Consider the following 7,650-nt stretch of genomic DNA (forward strand, 5'->3'; position numbering starts at 1 on the left):
TTGAGGGGCATTTGGATTGGTTCCATATTTTAGCTACGATAATAATGCTGTAAAAAACATAGTTGTGCTAGTAGTTTTAGTGTACGTATATGACAAAGATATGATAATAAGCATATATCAAAAGGTAGAAGCATGAAGATATTAAATGGAATGAGGAATGAGGAAAGGATGTCCACTCTCTCTATTACTCTTCAATATAGTAGAGTACTTTCTAGCAAGAGCAATAGGCAAGAGAAAAACATAAAGGGGATCCAAATAGGGAAGAAGTAAAACTATCCCTTTTCACAAGTGAAATGATCCTATATTTAAAGGACCCTATAGTTTCCTTCCTCAAGTTAGTAAAGGTGATGTTAACCTTCAGCAATGTAGGAGGGTATAAAACCCACAAGAATCAGTAGATTTTCTGTGTTACCAACAATGGGAATGATAGATCAAAGCATAATATTCTGCAATTGTGGCCAGCCTGGAGCACATTTTCCCAAGAATATTCTGTAGTGTAAAAGAGGACCAACTATCAAAATAAAGGTGAAAATACTTGTATACTAGAGACTGATTCATGTTGCTTATATCTGTTGTTGTTTTAATTACTTCAAACACATGGATAATTTATATTTGGATTACACAAATTGCAAAGGATTAATGGAATCAAAATTCAGTTTACTTTCATATACCCAATATAATACAATTAACCCCTTATGGAAAATTAAGTCCAACTGTAGAAACAATGTCAGGAATATAAAATAAGCCCTCAGTAAGTATAATCTGGCACACATACACCATCATCTACTCAGAAATTCAGTCTCTCTATAAATATTTATTTGATACAAAATAATAAAAACTTAATTACTGAACGTGAATTTATGAATCATCTGAAATACTCCTCGTGTATATAATTTATATAATTGTATAGATGTCACCTAGACAGGAATTTAACATGCACGTAGAAATCAAATTTCCACAATTTAAGATAGATGAGAGTAGTCATACCCTCATGTACTGTGTGGTGTGAATTTTACCACAATATTGAACCCTTCAACCTAATACCAAATTCATGTGGAATAATTTATTATTTGATGTTAAGTGCTAAGTGTAGAATACAACTTGAATTACTACATTAATTTACATAAATGAAACAATAATGATGTATTCTTTAAATTTTAATGCTTCTCAATTTTACAATTCCTGAAATATATCATTAAAATTAGTTTACTTTTTTCTTTTCTATAGCTACTAAAATTATATATTAAACATTCAATATTAAGAAATCAATAAGTAACATATTATTAAAATGATATACTATTAAACGTTGATTTGAATTATATTTTTAACAAATTGTGATGTAAAAAACATTTAATAGAATTATGGGTAATATTTTTTAAACTTACCAGCTAGTTATTTGTTTCCTAGTTGTGTCATTTGTTATTGTTCCAAGTCATCTCTCCATGTTCATAGTTTTTTTATATTTGTTTTTTTGGGGGGGCTGGGGGTCCGGTCATGGCGCCTGAACTCTGGGCCTGGGCGCTGTCCCTCAGCTCTTCAGCTCAAGGCTAGCGCTCTACCACTTGAGCCAGAACAGCACTTCCAGCTTTTTTCTTTTTGTTTATGTGGTGCTGAGGAATTGAACCCAGGGCCTCAGGCATGCAAGGCAAGTGCTCTACCACTGAGCCACCTTCCTAGCCCTCCACCTTAATTGTTTAGTTTTCTTTTTTATCTCTATTGGCTCGCTGATTGTGCATTTTGTTTTCCCTTTTTAGTGACTGACATGAGGATGAAAATCTGTATGATAGCTTATTACTTCCTATGTTACTGTAAAATTCCTGTTCTCTACAGCTGTTGTACTCTTCGTTGTATACTACAGTATTTCCCCCACTCCCATCTCCTGTATTGCTGCTCTCATGTATGTTATTTTATTTTTTATTTAAATTTTATTGTCAAGGTAATGTACAGAGGGGTTATAGTTACATAAGTAAGGTAATCCTTTTTTTTCTAACTTGTTACTCCTTCCCCCATTTTTCTCCCTCTTCCCTCCCAATCCCCCCAAGATTATTTCCAATATATTGTCTTGTGAGTATCACTTTTGCATAGGTTTCCCCTTTGTTCTTTGTCTCTCCATTTTTTTTCACTTTCCCTTCCCTAGTTGAAATTAACATAATTACAAAACCCAGGGTATCAAAATCAAATATATTGACTATAGGGGATAAACCTATAAGTCGGGAAAACACAAAAGGTTAAAAAGAAATCACATAGTATATTAAGAACAACAACAACAAATAACATGTTTTGGAGTTTATTTCACTTGGAATCACCTTATATGCTCATATTCAAATAATTGAGCTATTCTGCTCATCTACTAAGATTATCCTTGATGTACACAATAATCGTCCCCTATGACCCAGTAATCCCATTTCTGGGAATTTATCCAAGTGACCACAAGCAAGGCCATACGAAAGCTGATTTACCATAGCTAAGATATGGAATCAACCCAGATGCCCCTCAGTAGATGAATGGATCACGAAAATGTAACACACACACACACACATACATACATACCTACACATGGAATACTATGCTTCCATCAGAAAGAATAATACCACTTCTTTATCAGGAAATGGAAGATCTTGGAATAAAACACATTAAGTGAAGTAAGCCAGACTTAAAGAAACATATGTCCCATGGGTTCCCTTATTTATAATAATTAGTTTATATCAAGGATAATCTCATGTATTTTAATTTGGCATTTTGTTCTATGTTGAGCATACTTATTGCTAACTTGTTTGTTATTATTTCTACAAACAGGCCGGTATATTTAAAGAATTACATTCATCTCATCCGTTACTGAAGGAGAACAACTAAAAGAGCAACCCCTACAAGGAAGAACAACTCCTACTTAATTAGATTCATTCCTATGTAAAGCCAGTGTTTTTCCCTGCATCCTCATGTTGTACATTACAACTCTGTACTCGGTCATCCTGTATAACTACTATAATCTATATTGGGACATAAATGCCCCAGCTATTCCAGTTTGCTTTACTTTTTGAAAAATTTCTCTGTTGTTTTAGGTTGGTGTGTATGTGTGTGTGTGTGTGTGTGTGTGTTTGTACAAAGATCAGAAGACAACATTTTTCTTCATTTAGAATACATCTTTCAGGTCATTGTAAGTTGTGGCTAACTGGAGAAGTCTCTTGCTAGTTTAGGTATGAAACAGAAAAATATATTTGTGCATGCACCACAGTTGTTTATTAGTATGTAATTGAACACAAAACTTCGATTTATATCTTGCCTGTTGTCAATAATGTGAATAACAATGAACTATAGATGTATTTACTAGTTACCCAGAGAGAAATAATCATATGATTGGTGGTCGGATGATATTTCAACTCTGTATTTTTTTAGAAAACCATACTACATTCTAGAAGAGAATAATAACCGGTATTTTGACCAAGAGTGTAGAAAAAAATTTCCTTTTCTCGACGCTATCACCAACATTATTACGTTTTGAGTTTTTTGAAAAGGCAGGTTTTTACTATGTGCAGTACCCCAGACTAGCCTTAAACTCAAATCCTCTTACTCCAGCCTGCCAAATGTTTGCATTAGAAGCCTTTACCACCACACCAAGTTCCTTTGATTTTTTTGATAAGAGTTATAATAGTTATGATGTAGTATCATAGTAATTTTGAATTGTATTTTTCTAATGACTTCTGTTCACAAAGCATTAATCCAGCATAGAAGTGGTATTAAACACAACTTTGTAAACCCACTGGTGATTTTCAGGGCATTTTGGAAAACATGTCTACTCAGAACTTTTGTCGATTTTTAATCAAGTTCCTTGTTAATCTCATCTTTAATCTCTATATACAAAATCAGTAATTAATTCAGTGTAGTAGAAAGGAAAAAATTGAGAAACTCCTCACAATTTTCAATTTTCAATAACATGATATTGTTTAAATCATTTTCTGTTTACGCTTCAGCCTATATAACTCAATGTATTTAGACCTTTTACAAGGCTATCTGTATTTTATTTATTTTATGCTGATTGCTTTTTCCAAAGCCTGCATGTCTAATTCTCCTTGGTTTCTTGCAGTCTAATGTAGTTCAGGTTTCAAACTGAAGAATAAATTGACGGAAGCAACCAAAAAAATAGAGTTCCTCTCATCTGATGATGCCTCTACAAGAATGAGAAAAGTGTTCATCCTGCTAAGACCTATGATAGGATATCAAAAGGAGAATTCTTTCTTCTAGGTCTTCTCTACCTTTGCAATTTACCTTAAATGATGTAAAACTCAATATACTGCTCAGTTACTTTTACGTTTTTCAGTTTTGCACATTATCATATGGACTTCACCTCAGTCTACAACATTCCTTCATTATTCTGTCCCTGATAGTTTTACACTATCAAGACATGAGATAACCAGTTTGATTTACAGCATGAGAAGTTATCCAGCTGGCTTCCTTGGAAGCACAGCATAGTCAATAGACTTCTGGTTGCTTACTACATGTAATGATTTCGGTAATATATATCACATTCTGTTTAATACTAAAACAACTGCTGGGTAAACTGAAAGCTCATTCATAGAAGTTTATGTTAAGTTTTTCACAAGTTTTATGTCTCTTAGGTCTTAAAAAATTTGCTATAATGGTAATGTTATTACCATTTTAGTGTTGAGAAAAATTGTAATTCAAGGCACTAAGTGCATGACCCAAAGACACATAGTGAGGAAGGAAATGAGTCAAAATTTCCAAAAGCCTTTCAGCAATACAAAAATGTAGGTAAAAATCTCTTCATTCTCTTATACACTCAATTCAATATTGATATTGTCCAATAAATAATAGCATAAAAAATATAGCCATGGTAATTTTTTCTATCACATTTTGTCTTCAACACAGACTGTGTTGGTGACATTGGGTTATCATGCACAGAGCTGAGATTAGAAATTGAGGTCCAAAGAGAGCCAAATTTCTTCTGTCCCACAGTTCCAGTATCCTTTTTAAAAAGCATTAAAACTTTTAAATACCATCACTTACTGTCTTTTAAGAATCCCAAAACGTAAAAAATTCACATATAATCACTACAAAAAGCTTTAAAAGTAGGAAATAATAAAACAGGCCCTCGTGAACTAAAGTTTCTTCTACTTTTGAAATTATTCCTAAAGCCTTGTACTGGTTTATCATACCTGTAATCTTGTCTACTTGGCATATCTACTCAGGAGCATGGGATCTGTGGATAGGAGTTGGAAGCCAATTAAGGCAAAAAAAATTCACAATATTATTTTTCAAAAATTTAAATGAACTAGCAAACGTCCAGGAATGGAGATGTAGCTCACATAGTAGCTCACCAAGCTAGAGAGGGAAGGCCTAGCGAAACCTTGAAGCCCTGAGTTCAAACTCTGAGCATGCCAACATGCAGGCACATACACACACACGCACGCACACACACACACACACATACACTTATTCAAAATATCTTCAGGTCAGTGTTTTGCATTAATTTCTTTGTTAATGATATTATATGGTTAAAATAATAGAAATAAACTCTTCCATCTCAGAACATTTTTAAACGTTTTTTATTGTAAAAATACTGTACAGAGGGGTTACAGTTACATGAGCAAAGTAATGAGTACATTTCCTATCTAACATTGTTACCTCCCCCTTGGTTTTTCCCCAAAAACCTCTTCCCTTTTACCTCCACAAGTACACCCTTCACCCCCTCCCTCCCACCTAGCCTAAATTGTAAAGTTAGTTTTTCAACCTAGTGTCTTGGGCAACTCATTGTTACAATGGGTCAACCAGTATCTCTATTTAAGCATTTTGTTTTTTCCCTTTCCCTCTCCAAATTAGAGAAGTGTATATAAATGAAGGCGCATCAACACCAAATACACTGAAAACAGAGGTTATACTGTGTGGGACGACCATATTAAAAAAAAAACAAAAAAAAAACCACATCGTACATTACAGGTGCATTAGAAACAATAGCAAGAAAGGGGAAAAAAAAACAAAAAACACTTGTGTCCCTATCTTGGGTTCATTTAGCTTAACATCAACTTATCTAGTCATATGCACATAGCTTTTGACCTTTTCTGCTTATCCCAGACATATATAACTTATTGCAAATACAGGATACCATGGGACCTATGTTTCTTTGGACTTGGCCTATTTCAGTTAATATAATTTTTTCCAAGTCTTTCCATTTCCTAACAAATTAGGCAATGTCATTCTTTCTGATGGATGATAGAATTCACACACACACACACACACACACACACACACACACACACACACAAGGTTTTCTTGATCCATTCATCTATTGTGGGGCCTCGGGGTTGGTTCCATATCTTAGCTATGGTAAATAATGTTACAATAAACAGTTGTACTGGTAGTTTTAGAATGGCCTTGTTTGTGATCATTTGGGTGAATGCACAAAAGTGAGATTGCTGGGTCATAGAGGAGCTCTATGTGGAATCTTTTGAGGAACCTCCATACTGCTTTCCAAGTGGGTGAACAAGTTTACACTCCAACCAAGAATGCAGTAGGGTTCTCTTCTTGCCACATGCCCTCCAGCATCTGTTGTTGTAAAAATGTGGAAAGCTTCACGAATTTGGGTGTCATCCTTGTGCAGGGGCCATGCTAATATTCTCTGTATTGTTCCAATTTTAGTGTATGTGCTGCCGAATTGAGCACAGAACATTTTTTATATATAAATTGGAATTGATTTTCTTAAGATAGATAATTCAACAAAAAGCAAGTTCAAAAGAATTGTGAAATTTTAGAACCATGTATTTCTTACATAAGCACACATTTAAGAATAAAGTCAAGATTGATATGACAAAAACAAAACGAATCCAGATGTTTGTTGTTCAAGAGATGTGTAGGAGGAGGAATTCAATTATTCTACACAGGGCACCTGTCATAATGAACACTGCAGCAAGTGTTAAGGTATGTAAAAGTCTTAATGTTTTAAATTTTGGGAATTTGCTTATATATGCCAAAATTAAGACTGTTTGACAGGTCATAACACTTTTCCATAAAGTATTTAAATTTATGGTAGCTGACATATACTACTAAGTATGTACATTTCAGAGTTTGTAGAAAGTTTATTAATGAGAAGATGCAAAGTCTTTGTGTAAAGAAACAGAGCAAAGAGTTAAGACTTTAACTACATAGTTTCTGTTGAAACTTTAGGGCTTCTTTTCTTTATATGTTAGCAAGGAACAAATGATGATATAAGCCATGTACCAGTGGTGAGATGAGACATAAATAGTTATCATACAGTGTAAATTTAAAGGGTACTCATAGCCTATAAAACTCTTGTTGAACATCATAATCTTAGCCAGTTTTAAATGTACAGGATTATGAGCAAATAGCAAAATCTAATATATAGTATACTTCAAATACTGGAAACACTGGTATTTGGCTTTTATTTTATCAATCATTAATATTTAATTATTGGTTTTCTTTATTTGTTGCATTGTTTCCCTTGTTGCAATATAATACAACTTTTTTAAGTTGTCATTATGAGGTATTTTGAAAATGTTACTGGGATGACCATTTTTTATAGGTGCATGTGAATTCACAGAAATCAAAATTAAGAACAAAATATTCATGAAAAATTTTCTCAAGTAGAGTCTGAATCAGGAGTGTTGATTAATGTCCATA

General features: G+C 33.6%; 1 non-coding gene across 1 annotated transcript; it reads right to left on the reverse strand.

Annotated features, from left to right (window-relative positions):
* Positions 1-6,568: 6,568 nt before the first annotated feature.
* Positions 6,569-6,675, reverse strand: LOC122114955. Its single transcript, XR_006148673.1, has one exon. It is a non-coding gene; the product is annotated as a U6 spliceosomal RNA (small nuclear RNA).
* Between the last annotated feature and the right edge of the window lie 975 nt (positions 6,676-7,650).

The sequence above is a fragment of the Dipodomys spectabilis genome, unplaced genomic scaffold (genome assembly GCF_019054845.1).
Source record: "Dipodomys spectabilis isolate Male_0828 unplaced genomic scaffold, ASM1905484v1 ptg000114l, whole genome shotgun sequence".
NCBI lineage: Eukaryota > Metazoa > Chordata > Mammalia > Rodentia > Heteromyidae > Dipodomys > Dipodomys spectabilis.